General features: G+C 40.4%; 1 protein-coding gene across 3 annotated transcripts in view; it reads right to left on the reverse strand.

The window, feature by feature from the left end:
* Nucleotides 1-22,741, reverse strand: part of UPL6 (ubiquitin protein ligase 6) — a 395,397-nt gene that overhangs the window by 70,385 nt on the left and 302,271 nt on the right. The gene's annotated exons all lie outside the window — the stretch shown is intronic.

Below are 22,741 nucleotides of genomic sequence, written 5' to 3' on the forward strand. Positions count from 1 at the left end.
TCTGTGCCAAGGGACGCAGCCTAAAGAAATTGGACTTTCTGCCTGAAAAACGCACTCAAAGGTGCAGTTTTGACCCTCAGTCAACGCTGGTCAACATTGTTGAAGATGGCCCAAAAAGAGTCCTAAAATTTCACCATGAAATTTTCGATCAACCCAAATCAACGCATGAAGAAGAAGAGTTGCTCCTTTTCTTTCACGAACCAATGAGGAAAGGAGAGAGAAATATGTGTGTTGAGATGTGTCCAAATGAGGAAAATGTCTCTTCTATTTATACACAATGTTGAGGGTGAAGAGACACAACGATTGGGCTTTATGAGCCTACATTTGACTAGAGCCGACCATAACAATTTGTCCTTAGAAGAAATAAATTCATAATGCCATTTTTGCTTGTCAGAATGAGATGATCTTTAGATCAATCTTGCACCTCTCGGAAAGAGGAATCCAATAAAAATATCATCTCCATTGTATGAGTTGTCCAAGGTGGAGTTTGGCCCTAGTTTCCAATTTTAACAATATGCCTTTGACAATTCACTATAACCAACGAATATTCCTTTCTTTCCTGAAGGCACTAGCTTCCTTCTCTTATCTTTAGGAAAATGAATATGAACAAGACAACCAAATATTCTTAAATGACCAACCTAGGGTTTTTGTTCGGTGAATGCTTCTTCAAGAGTCTTGTCTTCCAAGATTCGATGAGGTCTTCTATTTTGAATGTAGACAACAATCATCAATGCTTCACTTCATAGAAACATAGGAAAATCTTGGTCATGCATCATTGCTCTATTCTTTCATTCAGCAATTCCATTTTGTTGTGGATTATAAGGGACTATCAACTACCTCTTAATCCCAGCTTCTTTGCAAAAAGAAAAGAGTTCTTTGGAGGTATATTCTCCTCCATTGTCAGATCTCAATATTTTACTGCCCTTCAACTTTGAATTCTTGGAACTAGTCAAAGAATTAATCTTTTGTCTTCATGAAGTAGATCCACGTCCTGTGGGAGAAATCATCAATGAAAGATACAAAATACAAAGAGCCTCCAAGAGACTTCACTGGCATAGGATCACATACATTGGAATGGATTAAGTCCAAAACTTCATTGGATCTACTTTCGCTGCTTGGAAATGGCTTCTTGACATTCTTTCCAAGCGCACATCCTTTACATACTCCATGCTCTTCCTGAAAATTTGGAACACCTGAAACCATCATCTTTAAGGTTGGCAAAGCTTTATAGTGAAGGCAAGCATATCTTCTATGACAAAGCTCAAATGGATTAATATCATTATGTACAAGTGCTTGAGTGGGTTGCTTCAAAAGTCTATACAACCTTCCTTCATGAACTCCAATTACTCTAGCAAATCCTATACTAGAGCCATTTGGCCAAACTAGAACTTTGCCATCCAACAAATGCTCCTCTATCTCCTTTATTTTCCAAGCATGAAATAACCAAATTCTTCTTCAAACCTAGTACATATAATATGTTTCTAAGACGAACATTATCACCTGATTCTACCTCTGAATGGATGTCTTCCCAATGCCTTTCACTACATAATGGTTATTGTCTCCAAGTTGCACCTTTTTCTAATCTTCTTTCCATCAAACTTGTGAGATTGTCTCGATCTCCAATCAAGTGCCTTGAGGCACCATTATCTACTAGCCACAAGTCTTTACTATCTGCAACAAAACCAGTAAGAGTAGAGAAATAGAAGAATTCTTTATTACCTGGATTTTCGTTCTTAGGTCTCTTTGGAAGTTCTTCAAAATATGCTACGAAGGCATGTTGCTTTCCCTTTCCTTTTCTATCAACTGATCTTTCAATACAATCATGTCCAAAGTGACCAAACTTGTGACATTAATAGCATTGAACCTTTGACATGTCCCTCTTTCCTTGAGGGGCGGATCTTCTTTCTTCCAGTCTTCTTCATTCATTTCTTCTTCCACCATTTATTTTTTGGAAACCAAACTTCTTTCTTCCTCCACCTTTCTTGAAACATGTTGCATATGCTTGAGAATCGCCTCCATCAAATCTTTGAATCTTTCCTCTTGATATGCACCTCGTTTCTTCTTGAGTACATTTGTCCCTTAGTTCATCAAATTTTGGAGCTTCTTTTCTAGCTCATATTCCTGCATCAAATGCATCCCATGATTCAAGTAAACCATTGAGTGTTATAATTACAAATTCTTTATCTGAAATGACTTCATCAATTGCATGTAGTTGATCTCATAGTTGTGATATCCTCATGAAATATGAGGCTATAGTATCATTCCTTGTTATTCTAACATCACGAAGTTCATTCTTCAAAGTCATGGCTTGACCAATATTGTTGATAGTGAACAAGCCAGTTAGGGCATCACACATCTGCTTTGAAAATTGAAGAGTTGAAACACAGGGAATCAAGTATCTTTGATAGAGTCCACACTCATGGCTATGATATCATATTTCTCAAACTTTGCTTTCTCTTCATCTTTTTTTGGTTCGCTAACCTTGCCCTTTACAATACCCAAGAGACCTTCTTTTGCAAGGACAAGATCAATCCTTGTCTTCCAAGCCCTAAAGTTTATAGCTCCTAATTTGTTTTTTGCCTTCATGTGGGACCCATGGTCATACAAGAAAATACATTGTAGGTCTAGGGTTTCAAGAGTGATCTCTTACCAAAGCTTCTTCAAGAGTGATCTCAACGTCCTTTTCATCGCCAAAGCTCTGACACCATGTTGATTTTTCAAGTCCAATAGATACAAGCAGAATATTTCTGAACTATAGGTAATTACTTTGAATGATATAGATGTTCTTTTAACTATTCCAATTTATCCCTAAGCAATTACATTTCAAAAATTCAACCATAAACCATATAGGCAATAGAGATCACAATGCACCATAGAGAACACAAGATTTACCCTAGGAAATCCCACTTGGGGAAAAACCCAACAACCTTTTTCTTAGAGAAATTCTTTAGTACAACAATAGATACATCTAATGCGACTAGTCAACTAGGACATCAACAAGATCAACAAGCTATGGTCAAACCTCGTCTCCAACCCTCAAGTCAAGTCAAACCAAGTCAAAATTTTGCTCTCCAAAATTTCAACCTCCTCAGATCTACCCAGAATTTCAGGTTGCCTAGAATATGTTACACAAAAGCTGCCCAGAATTTCAGTTTGCTCAGAAACTATCTTCTTGTGTGATGATCGAATGGTGCCCTTTGTGGAGGAAATTGAATACCTTTATATAGTGATATGCCTGTCCAAAATGGGTATGTCTCTTCACTAGGCTAACTTGACTTGAGGGAGGGCCGACTTGACTATCTTAGAGCAAAAAATTCAAATTTCAAATTTTGAAAATTTCTTTTTTAAATCCGACATAAATAACATGTCATATATAAATTCTTTCAAGGGCTAAATAATCAAAATCACATGAAGAACATGTCTTACAATTATTTATACATTATAAGGCCAAAATTATAATTATGAAGACCAACCATAGCTACAAAAATTCAACAATGTCAAGCGCTATTGTTGCATCCAAGGTCACTCACTCTAAACATAGAAGCACTTGTCCATCCCAGGACAGAAATCTATATCCATCTTACTCCAAGGCTGACATTGAGAGCAAGTGTACCATCAATCCTGGCACAAACAACATCCCTGTCCACTCCAAAAATCCTCCTAACTCTATGTAGAAATTTCTCATTTCCCACCCCGGTTTTCAGTTTCTCCTTATTTCTCCCATATAGTTAAATGCCCTTTCCCATAACCATACATTTAACAAGCTGGAAAAAATAAATTTGCTGAAAACACAAATTCTGGAAATTTTACAGAATGCTGGAAATTGCAGAAATAAAAATCAGCAGTAATAAACAGCCATTAAAACACATTTAAACACTGAGATTTTTGGTCAATATGACCCTGGAAAAACCCCCTACAACTCTTAGGGAAAACCAGTTTGAGAGCTCTTCTTTATTTCTGGAAAATGCCTTTTTACAGTAAGAAAAATATTCAGCAAAAATCAGTAAGAAAACTTTTACAACTTATCTCAGCCTTGCTGAAACTCCGCCCTGCTGAAACTCCATTGTACAGACTTGCTGAAACTCAGCCTTGCTGAAACTCCGCCCTGTTGAAACTTCGCTGCTGAAACTCCGCTGCTGAAACTCCGCAGCCCACTGTCCAGAAATCTCCCTTGCTCTCTTGCTCTCCTTCTTTCAATATGCTCATGAAAGAATTGATGACATTTTCCTCCTTTTGCTCCTTTAATCTAACTCCAAGTGACTTTTGGGTGATCCAAGTGACTTTTGGGTGATCCCTCAATCCAATGGCTGAAATAAATTGAGATCTAAGGCTGAGATTAAATGCTCATTTAAATCTCACTTTTTATTTTTTAATTCACCCCACTTTAATAAAGACCCACTTAGTCATTTATTTCCAAAGTCACTTTTCCTTTCTAATTTTTCATTGACTTTATAAAAGTCACTTTAAAATTAGACTTAGTAACTTTATCACTTAAAGTCACTTTTAAATTAGATTTAACTTTATAAAAATTATAAAGTCACTTTAGGAGAAAAATTAAATTCCCTAGGCCAAAGATCAAAGCCTAAGGGAACCACCTGTCCTCCGGTACCAAATTTCAACACTCCCTCTTACCGAGGAAGGTGTTCCTCACCACACCCATCTTGTCTCCGAAGTAGACATGCTTGCTCCGTGGTAAGGCTTTGGTAAGAATATCTGCAACCTGCTCAACAGTGGAAATATACTCAAGCTTCACAGCTCCCTTATGAACATAGTCTCTGATGAAATGATATCTGATCCCGATATGCTTTGACCTGTCATGAAATACTGGATTCTACGTGAGTTTAATGCAACTCTGATTATCACAGTAAATCACTGAAGGTCTCAACAGCTGACCAAATAAGCCAAACAACATCTTGTGAAGCCAGATAGCCTCACAACTAGCTAGACTGGTTGCCATATACTCTGCTTCCGCTGAACTCAGTGCTACTGACTGCTGCTTCCAGCTGAACTATGACACTACTGTTGAACCCAACCCAAAACAGCACCCTGAAGTGCTCTTCCTATCAGAAGCACAACCTGCCCAATCAGAATCAGTCTATCCTGCCAATCTCACTCCATCTCCCTACCTGTAGTCCAAACCATAATCCACTGTCCCCTACAAGTACCGCAAAATGTGTTTTGCAGCCACCCAGTGAACCTCCCTAGGCTCACACATAAACTGACTCATTGTGTTGACTGCAAAACAGATATCTGGTCTAGTGTTGACCAAATACATCAAGGAACCAATCAGCTGCCTGTACAATGTGGGATCCACCAACTCAGAATCCGAAGCATGAAGCTTCTTCCAGTTGGTGATCATCGGTGTCGACATGGGTCTACAATCCTCCATGTGGAATCTGCTAAGGATGTCCACAATATACTTCCCCTGCCCCAGGAAGAAATGCCCCTCCTCCTGCCACACCTCCAAGCCCAAAAAGTAATGCATCAAGGTGATGTCCTTCATCTCAAACTCTGTCGCAAGATCTCCCTTACAGTGCTCTATGAGTCTCTCTGCACCTGTAATGACCAAGTCATCCACATACAACACCAGAATGAGAGGCTCCTCACCAATCACAATAAAGTAAAGGTTCGGATCTGCCTCACTCTTTGTGAAACCCATCCCCTGCAAATATGTATCTATCCTGGAGTACCAAGCTCTGGGAGCTTGCTTCAGGCCATAAAGGGCCTTCTTCAGTCTGCACACATGGGACTCCTTCCCATGCACCTCAAAGCCATATGGCTGCTCAATGTACACCTCCTCCTGTATGAAGTCATTGAGAAATGCAGTCTTCACATCCATCTGGTGGATCTTCCAACCCATCTCTGTTGCTGTCGATATAATGGAGCGGATCGAAGTATATCGAGCCACGGGAGCGAAGGTCTCCTCATAATCAACTCCCTTTACCTGGGAGAACCCTCTAGCCACAAACCTTGCTTTGAATTTCTCAATGCTGCCATCTGCAGCATGCTTTACCTTGTAAAGCCATTTGGAAGTAACCACGGATTTGCCCTCAGGCCTTGGCACCACCTCCCAAACATCATTCTTCATGATAGAAGAATACTCCTCCTGCATGGCCTCTCTCCAGACCTGCTGGCTAGCTGCCTCCTCATAGCTAGAAGGCTCAGAGTCAAGGATGTTAGTAACCATCGTCATATAGCTACAAAACCTCTCAGGTGGTGTACTCTCTCTGACCGGCTTCTTCGGCTTAGCAACAGATGAGGCATCTCTCAAGGTGTCCTGAAGCCACTTGGGCTTCCTCTTCCCTGAGCGCACTTCTCCCACCGGAGAATCAAACTCCTCCTCATCATCATCATCATGAGCCTCAACTCCTGACTGTCTGTCTACTATCCTCCTGCCTGCACCTGAACCTGTAGAAGCTAAGGTACCGTGTGAACTGTCCATCAGTGGACTCCCTAGTGAACTGCTCTGCATGCTGCCCGGAGCACCACCCCTCTGGCTCGATGAGCCACTGCTCACTGACAGACTTGACATCCTCATAGATGTACCTCCTGATCCTCCTGATCCCTGCCCACTGGATCCCTGCGACTGACTCAACTGCTGTTGAGGGTCTGGCTGATCCAGATACTCTAACTCCCATGACCTCCTAAAGGCCCTGTCCTCCTCGAACTTCACATCCCGTCTGACAACAACTCTCCTCTGTGCAGGAATGTAAATCCGAAAGGCCTTTGAGGTTTCACTGTAGCCCACAAAGATACCCTTCTCTGCGGTGGGCTCTAGTTTGGTCCTCTTCTCCTTGGGTATATAGGAGTATGTAATGCATCCAAAGATATGAAGATGACCAATATCAAGCTTCTTCCCAGAGAAAGCCTCCTCCGGAGACATGTGCCCCAAGGCACGATGGACTGCTGTTCTGCAAGTAAACAGTTGTGTTGCAGGCCTTTGCCCACAAGAACAATGGCAACCCCTGATCATGTAACATGGCTTTGGCAGCCCCTATGATGGATCTGTTCTTCCTCTCTGCAACCCCGTTCTGCTAGGGGTTGTAAGGAATAGTGAACTCCCTCCTAATGCCTGCCTCCGCACAATAGTCAACAAACTCTCCAAGGGTGTACTCTCCTCCATTGTCCGACCTCAGGGACTCGATCTTTCGACCTGTCTGTGTCTCCACAAGAGCTCTGAACTCCTGAAACCGCTTGAAGACCTCACTCTTGGTCTTCAAAAAATAAATCCAGGTCCTCCTGGAGTGATCATCAATGAATAAAACATAGTACTCATATCCACTCAAGGAAACATGAGACATCCGACCGCTCACATCGGAATGAATCAAATCAAGTATCCCAGTCGCTCTGTTGTCACTGCTGAGAAAAGGGGATTTGGCAAACTTGCCCATCGAACAACCTCTGCAAGTATCAAAGTGATCAGTACTAAAATCTGGCACACCTGTAGTGATCTCCCGCAATGTCCTCAAAGCTCCATGATACATATGTCCCATCCTGCAGTGCCAAATCTCACACAGCTCAAAACTGCTAGCTCTGCTGTCGGTACTACTGCTCAATGCCAAAAGGAGCTGGAATGAAAACTTGTACACCTTTGCATGGCATACACCTATCACTCTAGCTGATTCCCTATCACTATAGCTGAATCAGCTAGAGTGCCCCTGGGATACATCAACACCTGTCCTCCCCTGAACAGTACCGCATATCCTCTGTCCTCCAAAGCTGAGACGGATATGAGGTTCTTCCTCATCCCTGGCACATAAAAAACATCTGACACTTTCAAGGGAGGTTTGGACTCCCTCTGAAATGTCAGTGTCCCCACCCCGACTGCTCTAATAACTCTGTCATCACCGAGTACTACCTCTATATCAGTGCCACTCTCTGAAAGCTCTGAGAACTACTTACGGACTCCTGTCATGTGACGTGAAGCCCCACTGTCCACATACCAGATACCTGAAGATGCTCCGCTAATCGAGGGAAAAGCATGCTCACTCTGAACATGTGTGGCAGGTGATACTGCACTAGAGGACTCACACGTAGTGAACGCAAACTCCCGGTCAAAACGACCTGCGAAGTCCTCAATCTCTGCTGAAGTTGCCACATCCTGGTTCTTCCCCTTCTTCTTCTTCTTCTCCGGATACACAACTGCATAGTGTCCCATCTTTTGACAATTCCAACACTTCACCTTGGAATAGTCCTTCTGTGTGTTCCCCTGTTTACCTTTACCTTTGCTTTTGCCCCCACCACTGCTTGTGGAACCCTACTTCTTCCCTTTGTCTTTCTTGCCTCCTTCCACCAGTGCTACATCCTCATCCTGCTCAACTGGCTTGGCTGCCCCAAGCTGACCTTTCCTGATCTCTGTCTGAATGCAATCATCCCAAAGCCTCTCCCATGTGGAAAGGGTCTCACGTGCACAAACCTCATCAGCAAAGTTCAACCATGAACGGGGGAGGCTGTTCACTAAAATCCGCACCAACTTAGTGGGTGGAATGGCCTCTCCAATCGCTGCCAACTCATCTCTCACATTAGTAATCTTTGTGAGATATCTAGCTGCACTATCATTACTCATCTTAATGTTCTTCAGCTTCTCCTTCAGGACCATCTTTCGGTTCTCATTAGTACTCTGGTAGAGATTGGACAATGCTGTCCACATCTCATGGGCATTGCTCTTTCCTCTCACATGAGGAATGCAATGGTCTTTGATTTTGTCTAGAATCAGTCTCTTACCCTTGTTGTTCTTTTTATTATAAGTTGTCAACTGAGTAGCATCAGTAGGCACAACAACAGGGTTCTGTGTGGTATGCACCATGATATCCCAGACTTCTGCCTCCTCAAAGATACTCTGCATTCTCTCCTTCCAAACATTGTAATTTGTATGCCCATCCAGCCTATCCTCCACCCTCAATCCCAATGACATCCTTTTGTCCTAAAACTGAAAAATAGAAGGGTTGTAGTAAAGGTAAAACTGTTGTTTATGAAAAAATCAGCTTGCTGGAATTTTCTGAGTGAAAAAATCAGCAGCTATAATTTTTCCTTTTGCTGTCCCAAACTGTCCTTCAACACTCAAGCTCCGATACCATGTAGAAATTTCTCATTTCCCACCCCGATTTTCAGTTTCTCCTTATTTCTCCCATATAGTTAAATGCCCTTTCCCATAACCATACATTTAACAAGCTGGAAAAAATAAATTTGCTGAAAACACAAATTCTGGAAATTTTACAGAATGTTGGAAATTGCAGAAATAAAAATCAGCAGTAATAAACAGCCATTAAAACACATTTAAACACTGAGATTTTTGGTCAATGTGACCCTGGAAAAACCCCCTACAACTCTTGGGGAAAACCAGTTTGAGAGCTCTTCTTGATTTTTGGAAAATGCCTTTTTACAGTAAGAGAAATATTCAGCAAAAATCAGCAAGCAAACGTTTACAATTTATCTCAGCCTTGCTGAAACTCCGCCCTCCTGAAACTCCGTTGTACAAACTTGCTGAAACTCAGCCTTGCTGAAACTCCGCCCTATTGAAACTCCGTTGTACAGACTTGCTGAAACTCCGCTGCCGAAACTCCACTCTGCTGAAACTCCGCTGCTGAAACTCCGCAGTTCACTGTCCAAAAATCTCCCTTGCTCTCTTGCTCTCCTTCTTTCAATATGCTCATGAAAGAATTGATGACCTTTTCCTCATTTTCCTCCTTTAATCTAACCCCAAGTGACTTTTGGGTGATCCAAGTGACTTTTGGGTGATCCCTAAATCCAATGGCTGAAATAGATTGAGATCTAAGGCTGAGATTAAATGCTCATTTAAATCTCACTTTTTATTTTTTAATTCACCCCACTTTAATAAAGACCCACTTAGTCAGTTATTTCAAAAGTCACTTTTCCTTTCTAATTTTTCATTGACTTTATAAAAGTCACTTTAAAATTAGACTTAGTAACTTTATTACTTAAAGTCACTTTTAAATTAGATTTAACTTTATAAAAAGTATAAAGTCACTTTAGGAGAAAAATTAAATTCTTTTGGACACTTTTCCCTAAGCCAAAAATCAAAGCCTAAGGGAACCACCTGTCCTCCGGTACCAAATTTCAACACTCTAGCTAGAACCTGACACATCCAACCCCCTTCACTACATGTGTGGTACTAGTCCCACTAATCACACTCCAATCTGATATTGTCTCTAATACATTGTCAAACGTTCACCTCATCCCCATCATGTGACTAGATGCCCTACTATCAACTAGCCATAGCCCACTGTCCTCATACATAGCAACACTACTATCCAAAATACAGGCAATAAGAGAACTTTTTTCTCAAGTTTCCCAGCAAAATCGTCAATCTTAGTTGATGCTAATATTGTTGCTACCTGTGCCTCTTTCTTATTCTTCTTGTATGGATATTAGTTTGCAGAGTGACTAGTCTTGTGACAAGCAAAGCATTTCACTTTATTCATGTCCTTCTCAAAAGCAGGTCGCCCATTTCCTTTCACCTTGCCTTTGTCTTTGCCCTTAACTGTAAGATCAATATTCTCCTCTTCTCCCCCACCACTCTTGGCATTACGACTTATCTCTTCTTGATGGAAATCATCCAACATTCTTCCCAAATCTGGAAGATGCTCATGGGGCATTATCCCATCAATAAAGGCATCCCACTCCTTGGGAAAACCACTCATGGCTGATATAACCAGTTTCTCATCAGAGATGGTTTCTCCCATGGCTACCAACCCATCTTTCACTTGAGTGATCTTGGTGCGGTATGAGGATATAATGTTAGTTTTGGTCACCTAAGTTTACCTTAGTTTTTCCTGCAACACCATCCTCCTATTCTCATTAGTGCTCTGGAAAACTTTAAACAAGGTTTCCCACGTCTCAAAGGCACAAGTCTTCTTCGAAACATGAGGAATAAGGTCGTATTTGATTGCATCTAGAAGGAGCCTCTTGGGCCTTAACATTCCTCTTGTTAAAATCAACCAATTGTATTGGATCAGTGGTTATTGTTATTGTCTTCTCATCAATGTCACACAACTCAAACTCCTGAAGCAAACCAATCCTCCGCCCTCAACCCTGTTTCCATTGACATGTTTACCAAACTAACCAACAATAACTTTTCTCTTCTCTATTTTCCTAACACAACTCCCTGCAATCCCTACAATAATACTATGTCAAAATCTGCCCAATGTCCCCAAGAGTCCCGGCTCCAATACCATGTTGAGAAACCACCTACAAACTTATTTTCCCTTGTAAGACTTTTGTCAAACACTTAATCAACTTTGATTTTTGTCCCCAATAAAAAATTTCCCAAAAAATGATTTTAAACTTAAACACATACAATCTGATTTTTATGACCAGAAATACAAAAGAGTAAATTTGATCTTAAGCAGCGCAAAACAACAATAAGCAACCACACATTTGACATAAAAATTTTGGCCACAGCTCATGGAAAAACCCCAAAGGGAAAGCCATTGTGAACAGGAATTTATTATTGATCTCACAAAGAAAATTTCCGAGTTTACAACATGTGAAATTTCAAGGAGTAGAAATTTGTACTTGTTACCCACCATTTTGTGGGTAATATCCCTAGGAGAAAATTTTCTCCAAGAAGGTCCTCAACTGGCAGCCATCAACTAACTCATTGTGCCATTTCTCTGCCGTCTGAGCTAGCCATTTGGTCCCTCACCCTTTTGCCATGATCGTATGTTTGAAGGTGGGTCTCCCGAATCTAAAGATATGCCTTGTCATTTTGAAATTGAGTATTGTAGTTTACTTATCATGGACACTTCTGGGCATGGATTAATGGGGGGCTTCGGTGGAAAGAATGGGCTAGGTTTGTGCTTCTATCCCATTTACCCCTTTTAGGAATTATTAGGAATTAACCTTGGATTCTAGTCTCGTGGGATCTCTTTTACTGACCAATTGGTTTCAAGTATGGTATTTCACAGGAAACATCGATTTCGATTGTGTGGTCTTGCTCCCTTATCTGCTTATATTGCCCTCTTTTCACTCATTATTACCCCATCCATCATTTCTCCCACCTGGGTCCACATTTCTCCATCGGGTGTGCATAGGGTCAGCTCGCCCCTTCCCCTTGGCCACACCTTGGGTCATGGCTTGGAATGAAGCCCGAAGGTTGATGAAGCTAAAAAGAAAGTTAAAAGCACATATGGCCACATTCAACAGAAAAAGTACCACAAAATGCAAATATGGTCAGGACAAAAACATTTAGCACATGGGCAAAAGCCAATACATGAGCTCTACCCCATCATCCTTGCTCAAGAAATTGATGCCCTAGGCACCCCAATGTGGCTAGACTTGGGAGAAGGTGAAAGATTAGGAGTGTTGGTGACCACCCATGGTAGATCAATGCCTTAATGTTTGGGAGAATGGAGTCTATGTTGATAATGTGTAGGATTTCTTGGTTTCCAGTGAAGGAGGCCTTGAAATTTCTTCACAAACCCTCTAGGTCAAGTGAAAGTAATCTTGCAGCTTTTATACTTCAAATACACAGGAGGAATGACTTGTCAAGGTCAAATTTTACCTCTAGGAGATTTTGCTCATACTACAAGGGCCAATGCATGGAGAGAACGTCATGATCGAGACAATCCCACAATATTAAGCAACAATTTGCATGCAACAATTAGCCTTAAAACGACGAAAATCCCATCCATCATATATGACAAAGTAACAAGAAATTAGAATAGCATCAAAAATTTTATACTTACAATGCAGTAGAGTATATCCAACCATTCACAAATGACAATAACAAAGCTCCAAGAGAAGACAAACCAATAAACATACATCAAAATTTATCCATATATGGTCCAATTCATCCTCCAGCAAAAAGTGCAAAATTCTCTAAAGAAGAGAGAGATCCAATCCAAAGTGATGATGAGAAATGATCTCGCCTCACTTGTATTTACACACATCTAAGGAGTTCGAATTAGCCTCCTTGGCCTACATAAGCCCCAAAAATAAAATAATGTACTAAAAATACAACATTTTGGTGACAAGGTCACCAACCTAGCTCACAAATGAAAAGTAAGCCCCTCAAGAGGTCAAATATTAATTCTATGTATGTCGTAGCGCCCTCTAAGAGGCCTAATGAGGTCCATGGGTGCCACAATAAAGAATAGGATCCTCAAAAGCAGTGGACAAGGGGTTGGCCCCTTGTAATAACCTATGGTTCTCCAAATGACTACGGGGGCACACAAGTGTCCTCATGGGTCTCCAAACAAATCGAAGATGCCTGTAGGTTGCCCTCAAGGACTAGGATGATAATGTGGGAGATGCCACATCATCATAGAAGTCCTCGATCATCTGCCAAGTGTGTGGAGTAGATCTGGGGCCAGCTGGGCATGATGGATAAGGTGCATCCTCCTCGTCCAATAAGTGAACCACGAGCGATCTCTGAATGGTTGTGGGCTAAGTTGCACGAAATGGGGAAACAAGTATGAATTTCCGAAACGGGAAGCGATACGAAATGCGACCTCCTCAAATTTTAGAAATGGGGAAACGCAAATATATATATATTGAAAAGATATCTATATATATATATATATATATATATATATATATATATATATATATATATATTTGTGTGTGTGTGTGTGTGTGTGTGTGTGTGCAATCATAAAGCATAAATGATACATTATAATCTATTACACTTAAACATTAAGATTTAATTTACATCACATTTACTCATGAATGATCACATAATGAAAATAAAAATATCCAAATATCCAAAAGCAACCTTTATTATATATCCAAATCTCAAAATCAGCCATTATTTATATTAATATATGAGGCTGCAAGTACAATAAAGACTATAAGGCTGCAAGAGAGAGATCCAAATCAAGATTTTCTGCATCCACATCCCATTCTTTAGAAGGACCACTGTTGTATTAGGAGTCTCCTCCTACATAGTCGAACGGCCTTAGTGCTCTTGATTAAATACACGTTTCATACCCTAGTGCCCTACATTATCTTGATTATTGGGAGTTTCCCCTGCATAGAGGGCTTGGTTCTCTTGATTAAATACAAGTTCCAAACCCTAGTACATGATAAAATCCAATGGAAACATTGCAATCCCTCCAATCCTGAAATCCTGAGAAACAAATAAGTCTACTAGATTTTGAGTGAGATCTAAAATTCTACTTTCTCCATATGAAATCCAATGAGGGCGAAACCACTCTCAAACATCCTGAGTCATTTCATGGTAATGTTAAAAATTTAAGTAAAAGGATAAAAATGAAAAATAAAGGAGAATATCACTTTTACTTTAAGAATTTAACATTACCATGAACTGCATATCCCTCAAACTTCCTGACGAACTGCATATCGACACTAGGAAAAAAATTCACTTTTATAACTTTAGACACGCATCTAGAAGCAACAAGAAGTCACTAACATACCCTAAAAGTAATTTATTAAAAAAACACAAGTTAATGAGGAAACATGGGTTGTACGGCCTTGAAACGCGTTTCCAGCCGTACTGGCCACGTTTCCGTTTCAGGAAACGTGGCAGTACGGCCGAAAACGCGTTTCACGGTCGTACCAAACGCGTTTCCGCGTTTCATACCCATTTCCGTACGGAAACGGACCTCTATACCACGTTTCCTGCAACATAGGTTGTGGGGATCCATGAAGTGTAATTTGTTGCTATGGAGGCCCATGGCTCTCAATGCTCACCCTATGTGTGCCAATGTAGCCCTCTAGAGGATTAGGACCCCATATAAGGAGACCAAACCCCAAATGGAAACCATCTACAATCCTACATAAGATCCAATGCGTCCCCTAGGCTTCTAATACAAGGAGTCATTAGAGAAATTGAGCAAATGAGCTTACCTAATCATGGACCACAGGTGGGGACTCCATAATGGCATAGGTGGGGACTTCATAATGACCTGCCCTTCCATAATAGGCTTCGGGATGTGCCAATGTCTCCTAAACTCCTAATGGGTTTAACCAAGTACACTATTAGGTGGTTTCTGCTTCTAAAGGGGATAATATAATCAAGGTACATATGCCAAAAGGTGGTGGCATGTGGCAGATAGGTGAATGAGGTAGGGAATGAGAGGGGGCAGCCTTGGGTCACATGCTTGGGCACAGGGGTAGCTAATAAGAGGGAAGCCCACACTTGGGTTTATAAGGTGTAGGAGGGAGAAATCGTGGTACATGAGGTGCCCCAACCTTGATTTTTCCACCCTTCCTTATATGCCTTTTGCCTTTTTATGGTTTTTTATGATTAACTGCTCGGGGCTCAAGGGGTTAGAGCATGGTGTATAAGATATAGTAGTGAATTCCCCCCTTTAAGGTGGGGTGGTTCATTGCTCACCAGGGGTTGGGACAATGATGGGTTCCTATATCATGAAGAGGCACATAGAACCTGATGGAACAAGGGTGATGGCCATGATGATGGGGTAGAGCTCATGTAATGGCCCAGAAAAACCCAATGCAGGAAAACTGGTGCAGCAGATATCAGGTTTTTATTATTATGTAGTTTCTGAATACATCTAGGGTGCCAAAAATGGCTCACCCAACAGAGAATGTCCTCAGCAGTAGTACCTCTCCTCCGAGACAGATATTTTGACTCATCAAACACTGGATGAACGATCCCACAGCAACAATGGTAGCTCCTTAGCTAGACAGCAAAAGCTGCTCCAAGATTCTCTATTGCTCTACGTCACTCTACAGGGACTGCGTCACCCTTCCCGACTCACCAGCACTCAATCTGCCCCACGAAAATTCTTCAGGCACTGCCTCTTGGCCCTACGTCAGCTCTGTAGGCCTCTGTGTCACCCATGCCAGCCTCTTCAACCTCTCAGTAGCTCCAAGTTGCCTTTGCGCTAGCCTCTCCAGGCTCTATGTTGTCTCTTTGGCACTATCTCTCCCTCTTTTATGTATTCTCGGCCTCATGCCAAACTGCCATTCACTACAATAGATCACTAGTTTGATTCTGCCAGCAAACCCCGCTCCAAAAAATCAAACTGACTAATCAATTTGGTGTGCCTCCAACTGACCCTCAAGCCTCCTCTTATACTTTTCTTGTTGAGTCTTCAACAACTGAGATTAAGTCCCTAGTCAATGGCTAAAATTAGATTTGGCTTGATCCATGTGATTTAGAACATTCTCACCTAGTTTTATAATAATACTCATTAACACTTTAATTTTCCTAAGTTTAGACTTAGGAACCCAATTAAAATATTACTTATTTTAATATCTCCCCAACCGAGTGGAATTTCCCCAAACCATTTCTGGGTCTTGGAGATCTTACGTGCCTTAGCCTCTCCACCAACTTTCATGGCTAAAGCACAATCGATGCTACCACAAATCAACAAAAATACCCTTCAAGACCAAGTCGTTCTGGCCGCTAGGAAGTCGGCCTAATTTGAGGAACCACGTCCACCTTAAGAAGCCTATATAAAGGAAGGATCTCAACCTCCTTAGAAGACATTCATCATTCACTCATTCAAGCGAAGGAGGAAGAGGATGAAGACAACAAAGAAGGAAGAGGATGAAAAAGACTTGTTTCTGGGCTTTATCTCTCTCACACTGCAAAGGAAGGCTAGATTTTTTGTTGTTGGTCTTCACGTTTGATCTTGAAGAAGGAAGAGAAAGAAGGTGAATGAAGGTAACATTAGGCCATCCTCCTCAAGCACCAAAAGAAGAAGAAATCCAAGCAAAGCTCTAAAGAAGTCTTGGGAGTCCAGAATAAGCTCACATGTGTGGCAGAAGGTGTTGCTGGGAAGGCTGAAAATTTCAGACTTGCAGTAGAGGCCGAAATTCTAAAGTTGTGGGTCAAATTTGTGCTACTAGAAGAGATTTGATTGAATTTGACTTGGACAAAAGAAGCACATCATCTGGAAGGGTTGGACTTGGTCTTGGATGGTATTGGTCTTGGTCTAAACGTCTTCAAATTCGTCAATTGAAGAATCTATAAGAAGAGAAGAGATTTGTGGATTTTCTGCTTAAGTGGAGAGGTGTTGGCCCTGGCTTGCAGCCTACATTTTGTGTTCTAGTTCTTCTTGTTTTGGTAGTTGTTTGATGATATACAAACATAATAATAAGTAAAGAAGCTAATAAGTAAGAAAAAGTAAAAAGAGATCACAAGCAGTTATCAAGAAAAGAGAAATCACTCTAATCATTGCCCTATAGATTTCTCAACATGGTTTCAGAGCTAAGGTTGGCTAAGGGCATTATGAAGATCTCTACTACACTGAAGAAGTTTCTAAAGAAGTGTTCAAAGGTAGCAAGTCATCTCAAGAAGGGCTTCAAAGAAGTATGGAATCTTCTATTTACTCCAAAGAAGGAAGTGATCAAGACAAAGGACGAAGGACTCTCCTCACCACTAACTGCACATTTCAAGATGACAACATTTGGGTGATCGATAGTGGAGCATCAAGACATATGATCTGCAATCACAAGCAACTAAAAACACTGTCAAAAGGAAAGTCCTCTTACTTTGTAGAGCTTGGTGATAATAAGAGCTATCCTGTGAGAGGAATTGGATCAACCTCAATACAACTGGAGAATGGAAGAAATATTCATCTCAACAACATCCTATTTGTTTCAGGTTTACATAAGAATTTACTTTCCATTTCAAGTCTAGAAGATAAAGGTGATAGAGTGGCTTTCATTAATGGAAGAGTTGTAGTATGGGGTAAAAATTCAAGCATAGAAAATGCAAGAGTGATTGGAATTCGTGAAGGAAGACTTTACAGGCTGCTAACTCCCCTTGCTCAAGCTTTAGTTCACATTGAAATCAGCCCATGTGAACTTTGGCATAGAAGATTCTGTCATATCCACCTCAAAATCCTTCCAACCCTAAATTTATAATAGATGTAATCCCTAAACTGAAAGAAGATCACGAAGGAGTATGCAAGGGATGTGCATTAGGTAAGATTCTGAAGAACACCAAGAGACCATTTGGAACCAGTGTTTCAAGGTCAAAAGAAATCTTGGATCTTATTCATTATGATGTTTGTGGTCCTCTCACTCCTAAATCACTTGGAGGTCATCTATATTATGTCACATCTATAAATGACCAGTCAAGGAAAACTTAGGTTTACTTAATGAAATCCAAAGATGAAGTATTTACCAAATTTCAAGAATTCAAAGTTGAAGAAGAGAACCTTACAGAAACAAGAATCAAGATATTAAGGTTTGATAATGGAGGAGAATACACATCCAAGGAAATTATAGCCTTCTGTAAGGAGTCTAGGATTAAGAGGGAATTGATAGTTCCATATAATCTCGAACAAAATGGAGTTGCAAAACGAAATAATCGGTCCATTGAAGAAAGTGTAAAAGTTATGCTACATGATCAAGATTTACCGAAATGTTTGTGGGGTGAAGCTACAAAGACACTTGTATAAATACAAAATCAAAGTCCCCACAGGTCACAAGATAACATGACTCTGGAAGAAGTATTCACTAGGAAGAAACCAAGTGTGAATCATCTCTGAATTTTTAGTTGTCCTGTCTATATTCATATACCTAAGGACAAGAAAAAAAAAGTTGGATCTATTGGGCATCAAGGGAACATTTGTTAGCTACAGTAACTCTTCTATGGCCTATAGGATTTACATAAAGGAAGGACATCGAATAGAAGTCAGTCGTGATGTGATATTTGACAAAAGTATTGCATTCAAGAAATCAAAGGATCTCCCTATGGACTCTGATGACGAAGAACTTCTGGTATTTGAATAACAAGTTACTAAGGAGGAAGAAGAATCAAATCATGAAGATGAATGTCCCAGTGAACCTATACAGCCTGTGGTAATCACCAAAACTAGAAAGAGCCCTAACTGGTTGAAGTCTACACTACTCGATGCAGAATGTCATGGAGAAGTTCAAGGCACATTCAGTGAAAGAAAGAAGCCCAAAATATATTATGAGTATGCAGCCTATATGACAAAATTGATAGAAGCAGAGCCATCCACCTTTAAAGAAGTTGTCACACACCAAGAATGGAAGGATGTAATGAATTAAGAGTATGAATCGATAATGAAAAATGGAGTTTGGGAGACTATATCTAGGCCTGAACACAAATATGTGGTAACCTCCAAGTGGCTCTACAAAATTAAACATGCAACAAATGGAAGTATTGATAAATATAAGGCAAGATTTCTGGCTAGGGGCTTCTCTCAACAGGAAGGCATCAATTATGAAGAGACATCTACTCCGACACCAAGGTATACAACTATGTATTCGTTGGTCTCTTTGGCAGCATCGTTAGGATGGAACATCCACCAAATGGATGTCAAGACTGCATTCCTAAATGCCACAATTGATGAGGAAGTCTATATAGAGCAACCCTTCGATTTTGAAGTTAAAGATAGAGAGGCATATGTTTGCAGATTAAAGAAGGCATTACATGGCCTCAAGCAAGCACCAAGGACATGGTATGTTAGGATGGATGCATACCTACAAAGATTAGGCTTCACAAAGAGTTCTGCGGATTCGAACCTTTATATTAAAGTTGTGAAGGGAGAGTTGGTAATCATTATTCTGTATGTGGATGATCTTCTCTTGACAGGTGTGGAAGGTTGAATTAAAGAATGTAAGAAGCAACTAGCAACAGAATTTGACATGAAGGATCTAGGGTTGATGCACTACTATTTGGGACTGGAAGTCTGGCAAGGACTTGATGAGATCTATCTAGGTCAAGGGAAGTATGTGATCGAGATGTTGAAGAGGTTTGACATGATTGAGTGCAAACCAATAACAACCTCGATGATCACAAACTTGAAAAGACTGAGTTCTGAATTGAGCCCTGTGTATCCAACCAGGTATAGACAATTGATTGGCTCACTGATGTACTAGGTGAATAAACAACCAGACATATCTTTTGCAGTAAATGTTCTAAGCCAATTCCAAGTGGAGCCCAAGCATGATCATTGGATAACAGCAAAACATATTGAGATATCTACAAGGAACAATCCACTACTGCCTGAAATATCATAGGAGGAATGATGTCCATTTGATTGCATATACAAAATCTGACTGGGGAGGCCATGAGCATGATAGAAGGAGCACTACAGAAGGATTTTTTAGTTTGGGATCCTCCATGATCTCATGGATGAGCAGAAAGCAAGATACGATTGCTTTAAGTAGTGCTGAGGCCGAGTATATTACAGTGTCTGAAGTAAGCGGAGAAGTTGTTTGGTTGAAGAAGTTGTTGTCTTACTTGTTTAAAGGACCAATGGACCCTACAGTGATACATTGTGATAACACCAGTTGTATAAGATTGTCTGAAGACCCAATGTTTCATGGAAAGACAAAGCATATAAACAACAAGTATAACTACAGTCAGAAGCTAATACAAGATCATGTATTGCAGCTACGGTATATCTCCACTAATGAACAGGTAGTTGATATTTTGACAAAATATCTTCCTAACAAGAAGCCTGTGTATTTGAGAGACAAGCTTGGTTTGGTTGATATATCGTCCCTAGTTGAGAGAGAGAGATAGGCACATCATTCTTGTCTTCATTTGGAAAGAAAGAATGGAGGATTGGCTAAGCATTTGGCATCTGATACTCTTTGAGAATGTGGTAGGGCATCCAAGATAAGAGTAGTCGTAGAGGACCAACATTCTTTGAGGACTGGCTATCCAAGATAAGAATAGTCCTGGTAGAAAATGCTCTGAGAGAACCCAGGTGGTGTATGTTCTGAGAGAAACAATGATGATGGTGTCTATAAATCATTGGTCTTGCCAACATTGTGATCTGATCTTGTGGAGAGATAGAGTTGTTAGTCAAGGCATTGTTATATGACAATGTTTATTGATATGATGCTAAACAAATGGGTTACCAATCCGACTCTTCGTATGAGATCTCTTCAGATTGAGAATGTCCATGTACCATTTATGAATATCTCCCTAGTTAAGAGGGAATGTTGAAAAATGTGTAACTAGGTTCGGTCTTCCTAAATATGAAATTTACTTCTAATTCTTGTATATTGTAAAATGAAAGAAAAATTATTATTATTAGTTTTGGAGCATGGGGTTCATGCTCAAGGTCTCCTATTTTAGAGGTCAAGCACCCATTGAGTGCTTCTAGGATTTGTCCCAGGTCAAGAAGTCAAAAGAGCCATTGTCATAAGTTGAAGACCCCATCGCACACATTGTAACCTATAAAGAAAATTATTTTTGTCATTAAAAAGTGTCAAAATACCCTTCAATACCAAGTCAGCCTAGCAGCTAGGAAGTCGGCCTAATTTGACGAACCATGCCCAACTTAAGAAGCCTATATAAAAGAGGGATCTCGACCTCCTTGGAAGACATTCATCACACACTCATACAAGCGAAGGAGGAAGAGGAAGAAAGAAGCAAAGAAGGAAGAGGACAAAGAAGACTTTTTTCTGGATTATTTCTCTCTCACACGTGCGAAGGAAGGCTAAGGTTTTTGTTGCTGGACTAGGGTCTTTCTTCTGCAGGTTCGATCTTGAAGAAGGAAGAGAAAGAAGGTCAATGAAGGTCACAATAGGCCATCCTCAAGCACCAGAAGGAGAAAGCCAAGTGAAGGTCTGAAGAATTCTTGGGAGGCCAGAATAAGCTCACATGTGTGGCAATAGTTGTCGCTGGGAGGGCTGAAAATTTCATCCTTGCAATAGAGGCTGAAATTCTGAAACTGGGGGTCAAAGTTGTGCTACTGGAAGAGATTTGACTGAGTTTGACTTGGACAAAACAAGCACATCATCTGAAAGGGTTGGACTTGGTCTTGGAGGGTGTTGGTCTCGGTCTAGAGGTTTTCGAATTCATTAATTGAAGAATCTATAAGAAGAGAAGAGATTTGCGGGTTTTCTTCTCAAGTGGAGAGGTTTTGGCACTAGCTTGCAGCCTACATTTTGTGTTCTAGTTCTTCTTGTTTAGGTAGTTGTTTGATGATATACAAACATAATAATAAGTAAAGAAGATAATAAGTAAGAAGAAGTAAAAAGAGATCACAAGCAGTTATCAAGAAAAGAGAAATCAGCAATCACTCTAATCATTGACCTAGAGATTTCTCAACAGAACAGACCTCAAAATTTGTGTCCTTGCCTCAAATTTCATGCCAAATCTGCCTATTACTTCACTTGAAAATTGTACCCAAATGCAGCATAGAAAATCGGACCCTTGCTGCCTCGATTTCTGTGTAGAGATAACCTGTATGGTATAGCAATAGATTCATTGATTTATGTGCCGTTCTTTGACTAGGAAATCAAGCCCATACTCAGTTGTATGGCCTGCTTAATGGCTGGAAACATTTCTTAGAAGCGTGTGCCCAATTTGGAGACATCTCTCCTTGAATTCGTGCCCTTCTCCTTGTTGCTCCTCTATTTTTTATCCTCAACTCCTCTTTCTCTCTTCGCAAAAAATTGTGTGCCTTTTCACTCTCCCTTTCTCTTTTTATTTCTCTTTAATGACAAAAATCTCTAACCCTAAATCTCAATGGCTGAGATTAAATCTCACCATCTCAAGATCAATGGTCATGACTTAATCTCACATTGGCCCACTTAAATCACTTAAGTGACCCAAATTCACAAATTCACACTCCCTTTATAAAAAGCCACTTTTCAGTCATTAATTAAAAATGTACACTTTCCAACTTTCTAAAATCACTTAAAAAAGTAAAGTGCCTAAAGAGTGAAATATGCCCAGTCACTTGCATGCTAGGCACTGCCAATGCAGAAGTACCTCCTCAGCTACAAAAACTAACAATTACCTTATAAGAGAAGAAAACAATTATTTGGTAATGGAAAGTAGACATAAACA

Source organism: Pinus tabuliformis, chromosome 4_2, assembly GCF_031772625.1.
Source record: "Pinus tabuliformis cultivar Carrire ecotype Pingquan chromosome 4_2, CPIR1, whole genome shotgun sequence".
Classification (NCBI taxonomy): Eukaryota; Viridiplantae; Streptophyta; class Pinopsida; order Pinales; family Pinaceae; genus Pinus; species Pinus tabuliformis.